Below are 19,743 nucleotides of genomic sequence, written 5' to 3' on the forward strand. Positions count from 1 at the left end.
GATTGGCTAGAAAATTGTATATATTTATGTAATATAATTATAAAGAAATACCCGAAGACATATATTAAACTGTAGTTTCACATAACATTTAGCCTCGATACTCAAGCAGGGATCAACATATCTAAATGCTGCAACAACATCCAATAATACTACTTCTATCCCTCATTTTCAAAAATTTACTTTCACAATTTAGATTTGAATTCAGTTGGCTATTGTTTCTACATAACATTTTCTATTTTATTATGACCGAAACAAGAGTTTTCTATATTGGAATCGTAAAAGTGTGCAATTTTCTGAAGACACTTCACACCAACTCCACCCTTAATTTACAGCGATGTCTTAGAGTAGTGGCATAAACTTTGATTTCCCATCCTGGTAGTCCTGGGTTCGATTCCCGTTGGATAATTAAAGAATATTTTTTCATTTGCAATATTGATACTTCCAATGTAAGATAACATGGAAAATATTCCATTTCTCTCGGTCTTAGTGTTGAGACGACTTTCTTCAGTGTAATAGAAAAGTGAACTACGAAACACGACTAGAAGATGATGTCAGCCGTATCAACTTTGATTTGTACTGTCTGGGAACGTAACGTGTTTAGCGAACAATTGATGAATCAGTAAGGCATATCGTTAGTATGTGTCAAACATACGACTGATCAAACACAAACGTTATTGTCCCCCAGCAATTTCTTATAAGTTTCTACTTCTTCTTCTTCTTCTACTACTACTACTACTACTACTAGAAATATTAATGTTTAAAGCAATTTACCATTTCAGATATATTCCATATACGTTCCACATCAACAAAAAACCTGAAATTGAATAAAAAAAATTATAATATGTAGCCAAGTCTCGACTTTCCAATAATAATAATAATAATAATAATAATAATAATAATAATAATAATAATAATAATAATAATAATAATAGAAATAACAGTATTACAATACCAATTACGTAAACAATACCTTCCAGTAAAGAAAAATAAGTGTCACGACGGGATTCGAACGCGGGACTCTGCCATCATACGAGTTTTATGCTTTATCACTGTACTACAATTTCCTCATACAAAAATAAGAAAATAAACTAGTAGTTACGGAAGATAAAAATAGAACTGTCCATTTGTACACGTGTTGATACAATTCAAAGAATGCGAAAATAATGTCTGCCATCTTTTCTTTGGAAATCAGAAGTTAATGTGAGGAAGAATGGTAAGTAAATCGGGGCCATCGTTAAAAACGACGAGGTAGTCTCAAGTTGAAGAACGTTTCGCGATATTTTCCTCATTGACGAAGGTCTATGTAACTTGTTTTTGAGTTAAAGAAGAAAATCTCGAGTAAGTCTTTGTGACACTCACGTAAGGAACGTCTCCTTATACGAGCACAATTATATTGTGTATAGTCTTGCATGAAACTATTTTAACTAGCTAATAGTTTGGGTGGAAGCAGAAGTGACATGGTAGGTAAGTGGATAGCGCACTGAACTTCTATTGGTCGGACCCAGGTTCAAATCTTGGTCAGGCTCAACCTTTTTCAAATGTTTTCATATCAATTTCAATGCACACAAGCAAGATCTTCTCAGTGTGTGATAAGCAAGATCTTCTCCTCTCCAGGAAGAAAAAGATGTTGGAATGAGGATAATTGGAGGTCTGTCAATGGAGACAATCATTTACAAACTTATTTCCAGCAGTTGTTCAGAACCAGTTGTACAGTCGTATTATAGTACAGAACCAATGATTCATTCGTTGGAAATGAGAAGGATCAAAAAATTCCCACATTTGGTGCAAAGGAAGTATTTTCGATTTTCTCTGGATGTTGATTGACAATAGTCGTTCAAGGTTGACCGGGATTTTCGTACGTAAATAATCGATGAATAGCCGGATCATGATCAAACTTGGGGGTGACGTAATGTATTCCTTCTCGAGTAACTAGCGCCCGGCATGACGTATTTGGCACATGCGCAGCAGTTGCAGCGAACATGACGTCAAGCAGTGTGTCTGTGGCTGTGGAGCAGCGGTGTGTAATCAAATTTCTTGTGAACGACAAAATAATAGCTGAGATTTTCAGAAGATTGCAAGCACAGTATGGTGAACAAACGATGTCACGGACAAGAGTGTACGAATGGTGTGAACAGTTTCGCGAAGGACAGGAGCTGGTGACAAATGAAGCGCATGGGCAAATTCGCCCGATTGCAGTCACACCAGTGAATATCGCACGTGTTGAGCAAATGATTCTTGAGAACGAGCGAGTAACAGAGCGGGATATTGCTGCCGAGGTAAATATCAGTATCGGGAGTGTTAAGACAATCATTCACGACAACTTACGCTTGGCGAAATCTATGCAAGGTTTGTTTCCTCGCCAGCTGACATTTGATCAGAAGTGGACACGCATGACTGTCTGTGAACAGCTTCTGAATCGGTTTCGAGCCGAAGGTGATGAATTTTTTCAATCCATCATCACGTGTGATGAATTATGCTTGTACAAAATAACCCCAGAGACCAAAAGAAGCAGATGGAGTGGCGGCATAAAGGTTCCCCACCGTACTATTAAAGCAAAACGCAGCCGTCGGCTGGAAAGATCATGGCAAGTGTCTTCTGGGACTTTTGGGACATGAAGGATGTTATCCATGTGGATTTTCTGGACAAAGGGCGCACAATTAATGCCCAGTATTACTCCACATTGTTGGGTGGTGCTGTACGAAAGTCCATTCGCAAGAAAAGACCTGGGATGTTGTCTGGAAATTTCATTCATCTCCATGACAGTGCCCGCCCTAACACGACCAATGTGACAACAACAACACTGGCAGAAATGCGCTGGGAAGTTCTGTTCCATCCCACTACAGTCCAAATTTAGCCCCCAGTGATTATCATTTATTTGCACCCCATAAAGACCATCTGGGAGGGAAGAAATTCACGACAGATGAAGCACTGCGGACGATGTCCTTCAGTGGCTACGATAACAACTAAGTTCTTTCTACACCAAAGGAATGACGGAGCTGCCACAACGATGGCAACGATCCCTCGACGCGCACGGAGAATGCTTTGAAAAGCTGACATAGTTTGGTGCTTCTTGTGCTGTTTCCTCTGAAGAAATAAAAGTACCGGTCAACCTTGAACGACCCTTGTATTTCAGATTTTAAATTAAATTGCACATGTACAGTCGTATTAAAAAAAAAAAAATCCGAATATCAACCTCTCATTTAAAAGAATGTGTCCTTATTCATGGGTAGAATTAAATTGAACACGTGAATCTTTTATGGTCGATTGAGATTTTATTTAAAAACAACATATTATATCCTTTTAGAAAAGAGGTGGATGACCACTTTTCTTCGACAAGACCATTCATCATAAGAGGTAAACTCGGAATGAATGTACATTATGTAATTAAAACTGTAATTACAAATCAACGAACCTATCAACACTGGTGAGTTGTGGGTATAGGGCACAGTAAGATGGAAGTGTTGAAAAAGAAGAAACTAAATCTATTGTCATCCAAAGTAAATAGAACGAATCAAAAAGAAGGTGAGTGTTGAGAGCACGTAGAGTTATCTAGGTATATGATGTATAAAGAGAGTTTCGAATCTTAAGTCCTAGCTTGTACAACTTTTTTTTTAATTTTTTTTTTTTTTATGTTCATTATTTGTGATATTCAACAACGCAAGTTGATATGCTTGTAATGCGAAAGATATGCGAAACATCAGCCACCTCTTAGGTAAACACAAAATTTATCTTCGCGTTGCTTTGAGGCGCAAATGGACAACAGTGAATATTAGAAAATATTTTAATTTTAGTATAGGGGATCCGCGCTTCATAAAAATGTTAACTTTATTAGGAATAATTTTGTTTTGTGGTATTGGTACACAGCCGAGACATCAACCAATAACTGCAGCTTGAGTGAAGAAACAAAGCGTAATGTAGATATTACTGTAAAGGAAACAAAGATGCCTTTAGCTACAGCATCAAAAATATTTCATGTGTCTATAGTGCAGCCAAAATGTCTTGAGCCATGGCAAAAATGTGAACTAAAGCTCACACCCGCTACACACCCACGCATTGAGCCAATAGAGGTTCAGTTGTTGCTAAGCGAGAGAACGTTAGCGAAAGGGAGTGAAATTCCTTCAGCCGATATAGCAGCGCTTGGAATGAAAGACATGGTGTCAAATCAATGCAATATGCCTATAGAAATAAATTTAGGTGACGAGAAATATACAAAGTGGAAACTCCGAATTTCAGACGTCACATATTACGAAATTTCTATTTTTGACATTAAGCTAACAGTTGACAATTCAAACTTAAAAATTAAATGAAGTAAAATTTCTAGATCTACGTTCCATGGTTATACCCTTTAGGCTCAAGGCTACAGATGATAAATGAAATTGAATGATTATTTAATATTTGGTAGGATGATAATGTGGGACGAAACAGGAGAACCCCTCGAAAGCCAAGTGACTCTATGTTGTCCACAACAAACCCACATAGCTGGTGACTAAATCAGGGATCCCTCACACCAGGGGTAAGCATTCTAACACTGAACCACATTGCCCTAGAATTCGAACTTAAGGAGGAGGGGTTCTATCCTAGTTACGAAGGGTATTGAAGTGTTACTGAAGGGTATTGAAGAGAATCAGAATTTTATGATTAAGACATGGAAACTAATTTAGCAATCCATAGTTTAACATGATATCACAAAATGTACTACAGTAATGTCATATATTCTGCTTTTTAATAATAAAGTTACATTATATTCAGAAGCATTTTAAAAGTAAACATTATCATTATTATTAAATATTCTGAATGTTGGCAGAATGTGTAACTAATGAGCGTTTTTTTTTTTCTTTCTTAGGTTCGGCCCTGGAAATGTTTCTTCTACGTTTCTCGATTTTCAGCTTCCTCTTTTAACGCCTAAAAATTTCTTATATTTTTAAATCATCGATCAGTTATGTTCTTCTTATTATTTCTCGCTTTCCTTCCATCTTTCCCTCTATGGCGGTATGAAGAAGACAATTTTCTTCGCAAAACGTGTCCAATCCAGTTGACCTTTCTCCGAAGGATGCTGGCTAAAAGCGTCCTCTTTTCTCCTACCCGTATTAAAAAAACTTCATTTGTTGCTCTCTTCGGCCATTTTATCTTCTTCATCTTACTCCAACATCACATTTCGAGGTTCTCTAAAATATTTCTTCTCTAACTTCCGTAATGTCAAAGTCTCTGAACCATATAGCCCAATACTCCATATATAGTATTTGACCAGTTTTTTTTTCCTTAGTCCAATATTAAGCCTGCAAGTTAAGAGTGATCATTTTATGTTGATTGCCTCTTTCGCTACGGCAATTCTTGACCCTATCTCTTTGATGCAGTAAGAATCTCTAATCAAAATATTTCCCAGATATTTCAATTATCGACCTCTTCAAGTTCTCTTTGTTCTACTCTGACCCAATAAGGGCGCATTTCGGCGAGATCTTCTCACGACTTTCGATTTTTCGACATTGATTTTCTTTCTATAGTTTCCCAATGTCAACTATTTTGTCCATCATCTCTTGTAGTTATTCTTCCTTTCTAGCTATAATAACCGTATCATCAGTATAGCTGACCACGTTAATGATCTCCTCTGCCATCTTGAAAATCCTATTTCCATTAATGCTCCCTTTATTAAACATTCGTTGTAATTTTTGAATAATTTAGGTGACACACTATATCCTTGTCTGACTTCTCTTCCAATCTCTACACTATTAATTTCTCCTTCATTCAAGTGCAATTTCACTCGTTGTCGTATAAACAGGTTGTGAATTAGTCGTCGGTCTCTCCAGTTGACCCCAATTTCTTTAAGTATATTCATAAGTTTAGTCCAATTGACCTGGTAGAAAACTTTTTACTAGTCAATGAGAAACACAACTCTTCCTTTACATCAAGAACTCATTCTGATATAATTCTCATCAATCAAATAGCATCTCGTGTCTTTTTCTTTCCGGAATCCAAATTGATCTTCCTGCAACGCCCTCTTTTTCTCTCTTACTTACCAGTTGCTTTTTAATATGCGCCAAATAATCGCTCCAGTGTGGAAAATAAGGCTAACAGCTGTGTAATCACTACACTTCTTCGCTTACTTGTTCTTAGGAAATGCAGCCATTGTAACCTCAAGAAAAACATTTGACCATTCTTCACTCAGGTAGACCTTGTTAATAAGTGACGCCAATCTTTCATTACATTGTCCCCTAATTCTTTGAGCAAATCTGCTAGTATGACGTCGTCTTCAGTGGCCTTCCTCTTTCATATGTCTTTGATGGCTTGTACTACTTCACTTTACAATACACTGGGTCTTTTTCATCATTTTCCTCTGCTTCGATCGCAATATCTTTGAGGCGATTCTTCTGGTCCCTCCCAGGTTCTAAGAATTCTTTGATGATCAGTGACTGCATGACTGTTGATCTTTGATTCTAAATGTATATACTAGGTATATTTTTGTTAGCTGTCCGATCTCAATCAAATTTTCTCAATTCATTTCAGAATACTTTGACGATGCAACGCAGGGGAGGGGGAGAAATTAAAAATGATCAAAAATGACCGATATTAGTGTTGAATCCATAGTTTTCGGGGTCGATGAGAGAAACAGTGACACTTCTGACGCTGTTTCAATCCAAGTTCAGCCCTGATTGTTGGGGAGGGGAATGGGGATAAACATTTAAAAATGATCGAAAATGACTAATATTAGTGTCGAATCCATAGTTTTCGGGATCATTCAGAAAAACAATGACATTTTCGATCCGGTTTAAATCCAAAATCAGCCCCGCCACTTGGGGGAGGGGGAGAAAGATAAATAAAAATGATGGAAAATGGCTACTATCAGTGTCGAATTTATAGTTTTCTGGATCCCGTCTAAATTCAAATTCAACCCCGCAACTTGGGAGAGGGGGAAATATATATAAATGGTCGAAAATGACTGATATTAGTGTTGAATCTATAGTTCTTGGAGTAACTGAGATGAACACTGACACTTCTTATGCTGTTTAAATCCAAATTCAGCCCCGCATCTTGAGGGAGGGGAAAAGGGAAACACATATAAATGATCAAAAATAACCCATATTAGTGTCGAATCAATGATTTTCAGGGTCGCCGAGATGATCAATGATCTTTCCGATGCCGTTTCAATCGATGCCATTAAAAACGAAAACAGAATGTTTCACGGGTACTAAACACATGCTAGTTTGTCATATAGAAAACATTTGTACATTTCAAGAGAAGTACTTTCCAATTATTTGCCGCAAACACATCCGTATTTGATTGTAAACAAAACCCTGTATGAAACTGAGAATCACTTTACACAAAGCAGATTAGAGATAGTGTAATAAGTAGTCGCGCAGTTTGGGTGAGCAATTTGCTAATCATGTGTTTAAATCCTGAATAACGCCAAGTTCTTTTTCGTTTTTATTTTTTATTAAACATTCCTAACCTAACTCGGAGACTAAGAACATATTTTTCAGTAACCTTTTATCAATTCCTTTATTTTCAAGTTCGATTAGGAAATAACATTATACGAATTGTAATATTAATATGTAATAGGCCTATATAATAATTGTAATATTATAGCAGAAAACAGGGTATGAAGTATATTCACTATTTTATTGCTTCTCGGGCGCGAGACACCCGGATTCGATTCCCGATAGGAGCTCATGTGGTTTGGATCCACGTACAGTTGTGAGTTCACGTCACATATAGGCTTGTGCTGAAGGGGACACTAAGTTCTAATTAATCGACTACTATCCTCTGAGCAATAACGACCCAAGAGGTGACAACGGAGCGGGTGCCCCATGGTGACATCAAATAATATAAAACTATTACTTTCGGTACACAAATAATTCTGTCCCCCAAATGTCTCTGTCGCTCTGCTTGCCTCCCGAAGCAATTAAAACTGGCGTCGTCACTGCCTCTGGATCGTAACCTAAACTCGTTCCGCAAAGTCTTCTTAACAAATAGAGCAGTTCATTTGTTTCTTTTATATACATTTTGAAATGACAAAATCATAACTTTTGTGAAAATAAATGAAGAAATGCAAGGCGCATGACCAAAAAAAGGAAAAAAGAGAAAAAGAAAAAGTCGATATATTAAAATGTTAAAAAAAAAATGCTAAAGCAAGATATATCAGGGCTTTAAAATAAAAATGAGTGGCTCCATTTAAAAATGCAATTTATTATTATTGATTTGTACAGAAGAAAATAAAATTTTTAAATTTGCATGTATAGCATAGTGGGTTGCGTGCCACTCAGGAAACTTACTTCCACAATGATAAATTACTCGTTACATGCCAGATGGCAGAGTTTTTGCTAAATTTCCTCTCCAAAGTGGAAAAGGATATTGTAGTAAAGAAAGGATACTTACAAATTACAAGTCCCAAGCTCCATGGTTGCTTCTTGACGTTTTGACCCAAACAATATGGAACGAAAATAAAAATGAGTGGCCCCATTTAAAAATGCAATTTATTATTATTGATTTGTACAAAAGAAAATAAAATTTTTAAATTTGCATGTATAGCATAGTGGGTTGCGTGCCACTCAGGAAACTTACTTCCACAATGATAAATGACTCGTTACATGCCAGATGGCAGAGTTTTTGCTAAATTTCCTCTCCAAAGTGGAAAGGGATATTGTAGTAAAGAAAGGATACTTACAAGGTACAAGTCCCAAGCTCCATGGTTGCTTCTTGACGTTTTGACCCAAACAATATGGAACGAAAATAAAAATGAGTGGCCCCATTTAAAAATGCAATTTATTATTATTGATTTGTACAAAAGAAAATAAAATTTTTAAATTTGCATGTATAGCATAGTGGGTTGCGTGCCACTCAGGAAACTTACTTCCACAATGATAAATGACTCGTTACATGCCAGATGGCAGAATTTTTGCTAAATTTCCTCTCCAAAGTGGAAAGGGATATTGTAGTAAAGAAAGGATACTTACAAGGTACAAGTCCCAAGCTCCATGGTTGCTTCTTGACGTTTTGACCCAAACAATATGGAACGAAAATAAAAATGAGTGGCCCCATTTAAAAATGCAATTTATTATTATTGATTTGTACAAAAGAAAATAAAATTTTTAAATTTGCATGTATAGCATAGTGGGTTGCGTGCCACTCAGGAAACTTACTTCCACAATGATAAATGACTCGTTACATGCCAGATGGCAGAGTTTTTGCTAAATTTCCTCTCCAAAGTGGAAAGGGATATTGTAGTAAAGAAAGGATACTTACAAGGTACAAGTCCCAAGCTCCATGGTTGCTTCTTGACGTTTTGACCCAAACAATATGAAACGAAGGATGGATCAGTTTTTTCCTCCTTCTGCCTCTTGCCCGTGCTTTTTTATATTATTGAATCTCGTGACGTATGATAGTGAAAAATCCAAAAATTGTTTTTAGTAAGTATTTTTGTTTTTATTTTTCTTTAGGAAAGTCCATCACGTCACGAGATGTTTGTTTTGGAAAAAGTAACGGGCCGAAAAGCTTATGTAAAGGTTACCTGGCTGTTGTTGTTTTTAATGAAAAAGTTTGTTTCCCTATTTACACAACCTTGACCATGTTGTTATTTTTTAATTATTGTGTACAAAAATGTACATTAAAATATAATTCCAATTAAAAAAAAAAACCTTATGCATTTCCAGGTGTCGAGTATTATATAACAATATTTTAACGCGGTGTTAGTAACACTGATGAAGTTGAGCATGCCCTAGTATTCTGTGCTTGTAACAGAAATAGAATCGTCCGAGAGGTCTTGTATAGGTGCGAGTAGCAGTAAGGTGAAATGACTGCCGTAATACAAAATCCCGCCAAATGTGAAGTGAGATATGTCATATGATTTCTGAACTCAAGAGACCAAATCCAGTTACCATTCATTGGGAATTGCGTACTATTTGCGTACTAAATTAATAAGTGATGGTCATTCAATTGTAAAGAGAGTTTCGGGTAGGGCGTTCAAATGTTCATGACAATGAACATAGTGGAAGGCCTGGGTTTCAAACGGAGGATCTGATGGAACACGTTAACTAGAATCTGCATTCCAATCGCTGGTTCAGAATAACTGAAGTCGCCAAAGAGTTTTTAGAAATGTCTTTGAAAACACTACACCGAATTGTGACTAACAAGCTGAGTTATCACAAACTACGTGCAAGGTGGGTGTCAAAATGCTGATACTCATAAAGTGCAAAAAATAACGGCTGAACGTGATTTTTTTTGCCCGCTGTCGGAAAGATGGGTATCTCTTTTCTCACATAGTGACGGAGGATGAATCCTTGATATCGTGTGCCACCAGGGGTCAAAGTAGTATTCAATGCAATTGAGACTCTCTGGTTCTCCTAAGGCGAAGTAATTTAAACAAATACCATCAGTTCATAAAATTATGGCAACCGTGTTTTGGGACAAACGAGTGTGTATCTTGTGAAATTCTTGGAACTATGACGAACAATAACAGTAGATGTATATTGCCGAACATTGAATAATCTGCGACGTTCCATCCAAAATCGGCGGAGATGAATGCAAGGATCTCAAATTCTTCTGATCCATGACCACGCTTCCCCCCCCCCACAAAACTGCTCGAACTATTGAGATGGTAACTTTTTAATTACTCCACTTGCAGCCCGATCTTGCCTCCATTGATTTCTTTCTTTTTCTTCATCTGAAAGAGTGGCTTGCAGCGAAACGTTTCAACGACAGTGAAGTGTTCAAGACATCAGATCTGGATAGGCTGCACTCTCAGGCGGAAAATTTTACACAAAGGGTAATTTCTGCCAAGCTACCAGAAATATTGGAAGTTCATGATCACTTTGTCGAAAAATAGCAAGATACAGTATGTTCTTGTATATAAATCACAATAAATTTCTTCTTCTAACTATTATAATTATCGTGAATAACGTGAAATGTGTTTAACTCGAATTAAAACTCCAGTACTGTTTCGTATTGTACTTTAAAGTTCCCTCTTACACAAAAATGCTGCTGGAAAGGAACATTTAGTACCCTTTAATTAATCAAAATAATAATAATAATAATAATAATAATAATAATAATAATAATAATAATAATAATAATAATAATAATAATAATAATAATGTAACACAGTATCTAATGTGATACAATAGGTCGTAGATAAATAAGAGTAATATCGAGTATACGTAAGTTAGAAGTTTGCTGGTCAACAAGAATCGTGTCATATACCACATTAACCCCTTTCTGCATGATTTTTTTCTTTTAGCGGAAAAAAAATAATCAGTATTGGAAATTCTTATATGGGAACTTGAAAAATGAATTAAAACTTGAATTTTAGACTTTTCACTTAATTCCGACGAGAAATAAGTAAGTGCCATATATGACACACTTACAACTCACAAAGAACATGCCAGATAACACCAAAATCTCTTATCTCACACAGCAGACAAAACAGTCATTTGGTGCCTTTGATAAATCACAAAAAAGCTAAAGTGAAAAAAGGGTATGTGCCATATATGGCACGTCATGCGGAAAGGGATTAACAACGCCAGACCAAAGATAAGGAAATTTGACTGAGAGCTTTTAATGCATTCATAATATATCACGGATCTAGTATCTTTAGGTTATCATTTGACTCGGTCATAACATAATTCTCTAAATGATGTTAAGTTAGTTTGAAACGAAGCCGGTAAAAATTAAGTGTCATTTCTTTTCTTTATCATAAACAACGTATGTTCTAAAGAAATGGAACTATTGTCTTGTCGAAACAATTGCAGAAGATTATCGATTACAATAGTGCATTTGTGGTTTCATAATGTTATTTTCAAATGACAAAAATGTCTTTTCAATTTTATACCCCAAATGATCAATACTTTTTAGACAACCAGATATCACCAATCCTAACTTACGTACATTCGATATTACTCTTATTTTTCTACTACACACTGTTTAATATTTATTACTTTGTTACGTTGACTGGTTGATTAATTCATTGGGATTGAGTGTCCAATTCTAGCACTATTTTTTATATAAAAGAGAACTTTAAAGTGCAATATGAAACATTACTGGGTTAAACACCTTTTCCGTCGTGGAAATCGGTATTATACACGGTAATTAAAATAGGAACAGCATAAATATTTCTTCATTCACTTCCACAAAAGTTATGATTTTGCTATTTCAAAATATATAACAAGAAACAAATGAACTGCTCTATTTGTTAAGAAGACCTTGTGGAACAAGTTTATGTTACGATTCAGAGGCAGTGACAACATTAGCTTTAATTGGCTAGGGATTCAAGCGGAGCGGCAGAGACATTTTTTGGGAGGCAGCAATTTTTTTGTATACCGAAAGTAATAGTTTTATACATATTACTTGACCAACATTTGAATACATGTCTGGGCATGCCACCCGGGACGCCCACCTCCCTGCCACCTCCTCGGTCGTTATTGCTCATTGAATAATAGTTGATAAATTAGAACTTAGCGTCCCTTTCAGCAGCAAGCCTTTGTGAGACGTGGATCCACAACTCAATGTGATATCCGAACCACATGAGCTCCTACCGAGAATTGAATCCTTGTGTCTCGCGCTCGAGAAGGTAATAATAAAATAATGAAGGTGCTTTATACTCTGTTTTCATGGTATTTTACATTTACACTTTGTATAATATTGTTTCCTAACTAAAGGAAGCTAATGAAAAACGGCAGATCATGAAGATAATAGGAAAAAGAAGAAACAGCATGCTTGGCCATCTTATTCGGCACTCCGATTGGATCATTGTGCTGATAGAAGGAAAGGTAGAAGGAAAATCAGGAAGAGGAAGACCTAGGATAGAATATCTAGATCCAGTTACGAAGAAGAGGCCTTATCAAAGTATAAAACAACTCTCCTAAGCGACAGAAAAGTTTTAAAATTTCCATGTTGCCCACCAACCTATGGTTGAGGTGGACAAGAAGAAGAATCGAATTTGAAAATAAAGGGTTATTGAAAGAAAAGTTATGTTTGCGGAGTAGGTTAGGAGTATGCAATAAAACAAACTTGGCATTCTACAAGATTTGAACACACAAACACATGTTTAACAAGTTACTATCCCAAACAGCTTGACTACTTCTCACATAATATCAAATCTACTTTGCGTAAAGTGGTTCACTATTTCACAATGTATTTTGTTTACAGTCAAATAGACTAGTGTATTGCCAAAAAAAAAAATATGGTACAACTGAAACAGCTTGAATGATGGTTGCAGTGATCATTATCTGTATCTATACTAATACTGTATAATAAAATAATGTGTGTGTTGTGTATCTGCCTGTCTGTCTATCATTATTTTTTCGCATAGAACCACCAAATTTTATTTATAGATAGATCTTCACCAGGTCTAAACATGTACAAAGCCCTTTTTCGATTTTCGGCTCGAAGTGAAAGATTTGGTGCTGAAAATGTATAAGAAACTGTATGCACATTTCTTTCGTTTTCTGGTAATACCTTGTACATGGGCAACCTTTATTACCTTGCGATTGTGCGGGTTTATATAACAGCGGAGGATAAATATCGGGAAATGGAAAAGAAATGCTAAATACATGTTCTGAATTAAGTCAGCAACGGCGGGTCCTTACTTTTTTAAAACCAGGTTCTGAACTAAAACCCGACAACTAGGGTTCTTACAACTAGTTAATAGTAAAGCAATAACAATTACCTGAACACTAAAATTGGATGAAGAAAATTAATTAACGAATGATCGTCTCTTGATAAGGCATAATGGCTAGTCGAGACTTTCATGAATGAATTTTAACTAGCTAACAGTTTTTGCGTAACCTTAGACTACTTATTAGCTTAAGTAAGTGGTTACCATATTGGATTTTCAAGCAGAAGATTGGTCAGTTATAATCCATTACCATTGGCCGTAAGGAGCTAGAGGCCTATATTGCTCTCTTACATATTTTTTTGGCCCAAGGATTCCAAATGTGGCTCTATTTTCGAGTTTCGAGCATGCTTAAAATTCTGGAAATTTTGCCTAAGCAACTTTCCAGTTTTAATAATCTGTATGTTCTTATTTATTCGGTGTAAGGACCTCAAGCTTGTTCTTTTGGAGTTTGCTTATCAAAAGATTTCTAAAACTGCCTTACTGCCCCCAAAAATCTGAAATTCAGGATGGGAATGGGAGCGGTTGCCCTCCAGTCGCACTGACGCCCCTGTCTAGGAACTGTCCTATCAAAATATCCCACACCTTTACGCATGGTTTTAATGGTATTTGTTTTGTAATCTTGATTGCGAAGATATTACGTTTCGAAATAGAATTCATTTGCTGAGCAAAACTGAATTTTATTGAAAATGGATTTGGATCCATTGTGCTCTGAACACCCCAAATATTACCTTTCTTCAATTAATTATTATCTGAAAAACAACCAATTACATAGGAATGCAGAAAATATTCTAGAGTTAGCACAACATGAAGTGTGCTTCAAACATTACTTTTCGAAAATTTATTATTTTAAAATAATTTTATTAGCATCGTGTTCTGAAATAGTAATCAAATTTTGCAACTAAAATCTCACTCACATCCACGAAACGCGAGCTTAACCCCTAAAGGCATAACTAGAAAAATTTCAAACCGCATTTTGGTAAAATTCTAACCTTAAAACATATAACATGACTCCCTTTGCATTTGAAATTTCGAATAACAATCAAAGATATCCGCCATGATGCTTGATAGCACCATCTGATGAGTCTGACCACTTTCAAGTTTCATCATTCTCCCTCAACCCGTTCTCAACACACAAGAATGGTGAGGACTTTTGTTTTGGCATGTATATTGATAGGTTGTGTGAAATCTCCATAGTACGTAGATTTTAAAATTACCTAAAAAGCTTAATACAACCAAGAAGGTACTTACGAGAGTCACTGGCAAGAGGATGTAATACAAGGGAGTCGTGATATGAAATAAGTTGAGAATTACAAATCTATACTGAAATATTCTGTACCCAACACAGTGTACTCTTAACGAGAATAAAATATATGAAAAGATCGCTCGCAGGAGCAAAAAGGTCTTAATAAATACGTTATTAGGCGATTTTGAAATATGTGTCAGACCTGTTTAAACTGTTCAAAATGTTTAAAACATTTTGTGTGTGTGTGTTTTAAAACATGTTAGAACATTTTGAACACTCTTTTCATGTTTTAAACACGTTTTGTTCTTTTTTTTAAATGTATTTTTCCGACCTTGAATTTAACATTCCACAATTACTTCCAGTAGGCTAAAGAATACGAACTACTAATGAAAGAAACGGTGGAATGAGAATGTAGAAGGACATTGGAAGACTTCGAGAAAACCCACGGACAACATATACACCACAAACTCACCTGGCCTAGAATCAAAGCATGAACCCCTGTTATCAGAGACGAACGCTCTAACGCTAAGTTCCTACCAGTAAACTTGACCACCTGATTAATTTGTTAGTGCAATTACCAAACCATTAGTATGTAATCACATGGCATAATTTATTCGTAGTGCTATGAGCTGCCAACTAAAGTTTTACTGTACATTTTTTTTTAATTGCCACATATAGGATTCTATATTTAAGAGCTCTTGTAAGAGATAATAGGAAAAAGCGGTAACTACTATCGTTTGTGCAAGATTCCATCAGCGATTCTACGATTCTCATTCATATATTTTACATAGTATATCAAGAAATAGTCATCCCGCTGAATAAAGTTTCAATCCGCAAACAATACATTTTTAAAAACGAGATAGTACTGTAAAACAAAGCACAAAAAAATCTATACTACTTCTCTGCCTATATACATATATATGCATAAGTATTTCATAATTTAAAATTCCCGTTGTTTCTACTTGAATATTTATGAATATATGATTCTTGGTAAATTGGCCTTTATCCTAGGGCAGGCATCCTCAAAATGTCTTCCGTCATACATGCATGGATGGTGAGGTCAGGAAGATCAAAATCTCTCAAACTGTCTCGCCACTTAAATACAACACATGAAGGATGCTTATCTCGTAGCCTTCTAATTTCCAACGCGCATTTTAGTATTCATGAGGATCGTATGTCGGCACAGATGCAATACCGTTGTGTAGTGGCTCGAGTGCTTGGAGACCACTCCACAATCTAATGCGGCTTGCATTAGACTTCCAAGTATGTGGGAGGTCTTTGAAGAGGCTGCTTCATCAGATTAAGGTCACATACCCAGCGTTGCAAGAATGACACTTTTTGTTTTTAAAGTTCAAACTTTCTCGGATAGGGAGAGGTTATGTTTTTCCTCGAAATTTTATTCCAATTTTATTCAGGTAGATTTTCAAGTTAGACTCTGTGCTGGTATTACGAGTCAGACAGCAGTTTACTTAAGCTTGTAGCAAGATGCGAAACCATTATATTCGAAAGGCAGGAGACAGTTATCCAAAGAAAGAATAAAGTTCGAAGTGGAATACTTCGACGTAGAGCGTTTACATATTTGAAATCCATAAATAAAAAACTATATGGAACCAGGAATGACGCTAATCATTAGTTCACCAGTTAATTGTATATGAAGTACAAGTTAATTACACATAGCTGTAATTAATTTATAAACTTCTGACAATTGTCACTTTATTTATCCCAACTCCTTATTACTGAGGAATTTTATTCCAAAAATCTTAAGTGGGGGAGTTCACCCGATCTCAGAATTCTGCACCCTAGCTTGCAGTCAGGAGTAGCAATTGAGGATAACAATAAGCACGCTTCCCAAATTTTCCATTTCCCTGTAAATTATGCCAAACAATAGACAAAAAATACACGATCTACTCTCCGTAACTTTGAATTGTGCCGTTCAGAGTTTGCTGCTAAGTACAGGTTTAAGTCTGCTTATACTACTTGAATAAACGTAAAATCAACTTAAGTTGAACTTCATGAAAATACTAACTAGAGAAGTGGAATTCTGGAAAAATAGTGAATCACTAAGTAGCAGACTTTATTACTCATCTCTAGTACTCTCTACTATAAAACATTTTTAAAATATGTCCTTTATTTAAAAAAAAAAAGTAAAACAATTCGACGTTAGTCTCAAGTTCCTTTCCGTAACAATTTAAGGGTTTAAACCAGGGATGCAAATAAGAAACAAAATATTACTCGCCCAAGGAAAAAGCTACTAGCCCACATCCCACAATAGAAATCATTTACTTACTTTCGGTATGATATTAAGTTCTCGCCCGCACCGATGAACCACTTGCCCCGGGCGAGTGGTTATTTGCATCTCTAGTTTAAACATACCAATCTGATACAGCCAATGTCGTACTTATGTTAGTGCATCTTGATTGCAATTTGTACTGCAACTATTGAAACTTTTTTTTCCTACAATTTAATACAACTAACTTTGATACAATTAAACAGAAAAACATTGCCTATCCACATGGATTTGAGTTGAGTTGATTTTGAGTTTTACGTCCCGTTCAGCAGCGAGGCTATATGAGACGTGGACCTACTGATTAACGTGGAATCCGAACCACATGAGCTCCCGCCGGGAATCGAACCCGGGTCTCCCATGCCAAAGGCGCGTACGCTCGACATGGATTTGTATCCGTGACATAAATATACCTCTTATAGGTGTTTTTTTGTAGAATAAAACTAAAAAGTTTCCGGATGTATTATGATCTTTAAAAAAAACAAAAAAAAAAAAACTAAACTAAATGTTTCCATAGGATTAGATTTACATTATGCGGGTTTCTTTAGTATGCACTTACCTACAAAATTATATATATATATATATATATATATATATATATATATATATATATATATATATATATATATATATATATATATATATATATATATATATATATATATATATATATATATATAGGGGATGTGGGTGACTATATTAAACATGAAGGATGAAGCATAAGAATTAATTGTGCAAGGCCCATACAACCAATAGAAAGTTACTAGCATGGTCACCAACAGATAGAGTTTGGAAGATCGTCTGATTCCCCCTGGCTTAATATTTTTGTTCAATTACGTAAATTTACCTTACTCGCGCTGTTTACGTTGCAATTGTAGACACCCTATTTTGTCCGCTGCAGTTGTCATGGTATTAAGAAATTAAAAATTACGAAGAAGATATCATTCATATGTATCTTTTTTTTTTTTTTTTTTTTAAATAGTCTTGATGTCGTCAGGGAACGTGGATTAAAGAAAAGTGCTATAACGTCTTTTAGTGTTATGTGACCTGAAGGTGTCATGAAGAATTTGAGTGAGGAAGATTGTATTTCGAGAAGGAGAAGGATTAATTATATTGGTTTTGGATATGCTATGGATCTCATTGCGGAGCCTGCGTCAAAAATTAATATGATGTTAGGAACTGGAGCAAAAGCAATGTAGAATAATGGATGAAGGTAAATACTCTGAAAATGAAAGCAATGCGGTTGGAACAAAAGAAACTCTGGCAATTATAAGAATTGAAGACAAAAAGGTAGATTACTTGATGACTTTCGATGTTTAGGCAACACTAGCAGAAGTAGCCGCTCCTCGCACGGGAAGAGTAATGTTTAGTAAATATTAAAACAGAAATGAGAATATTGTAGAAATTGGTTCCTTTCCCCCGTTTTGCAATTGCTGGAACATGTATTTACTTATTTTTAGTGAAGACTTTATATACCAAATTTCACACCTCCAACTTAAGTGATTTCTCACATTAGTCATTTTCTGAATAAATATTGAGAAATTTAAATGTCGCAGAAATTGTCCTCTTGTACATCCTTAGGAGTGAAATTTTCAAAAATGCTGAAACATATCTTCATCTAATTTAGATAAGAAGTTAATATACAAAATTGCACCTTTATAACTTCAATAATTCGTAAGGTACTGTATTCTTCGCATGGAAGTATTTTGTTTATATTTGAGATCCAGCAATAGCAGTATGACTTGCACATTGATGAGTAGAGACGAACCAAGTTGCCTTTTTGGGAGAACACAGGTTTCTTTCCCATAAAAAGTCGGATTTCTTTTTTTTAAAATGAAAATTTTCTCTTTTTTTGGCATTTTGTGACTTTCTAGTTCAAGTACTATTTTTTTCATTCTGTAGTGTATTATACAATTAAGGAAGTGCATATACAACATCCAGCTTGTAAGTCCTATATTCAGTTCGGGGCTAGGTGTCTTGATTGGTTTTCAAACTTGCATTAGAGTTGTTGCCAGCAAGTGTGTTATGCAACCACCATATCTTAAATGCCGTTTTGGTTGCCTAGCCATATATTCTACTGGTTGCCTAAATTCAATTTAGGACGTAAGAAAAATACTATAAATTAAGAAACAGATATAAAGCTTATTCTGTATATATGTTGTCTGCTCGGGAAACACTACCCTGAGCTTCAGAGAGTTCAATTTACAAAATTAAATGGCTATTTTAGTGGGATATTAATTCAACAGAATCCTTCTTTCTTTACTGTTGTATTGTGTCAGAATTTTTGAAATAAGAGATTTGTGAATAACATTTTAAACATATTTTCCCCTAAATTTTAGCGTCTTCAATAAATGTTATGAAGTTTTGGTTTATTCAAAAATTTTCAGTGATAATTTTGTTCCGCGAAATCTACGAAATTTTCAGAACAGTTATTGCAAACACTTTTAAACTTTTTACTAAAACATTTTTATCGTTGAACGTTGATCTAATAACTCTATTAACAATTCTAAGAACGCTGGAATCCAAACCACATGAGCTCGTGGCAGGAATTGAAACCAGGTCTTCCTCGCCAAAGACGCGTACGGTAAGCATATAGCCACGAATGAGCTCCAG

This window comes from Thermobia domestica, chromosome 5 (genome assembly GCF_964235325.1).
Source record: "Thermobia domestica chromosome 5, izTheDome1.hap1.1, whole genome shotgun sequence".
In the NCBI taxonomy this organism is placed as follows: Eukaryota; Metazoa; Arthropoda; class Insecta; order Zygentoma; family Lepismatidae; genus Thermobia; species Thermobia domestica.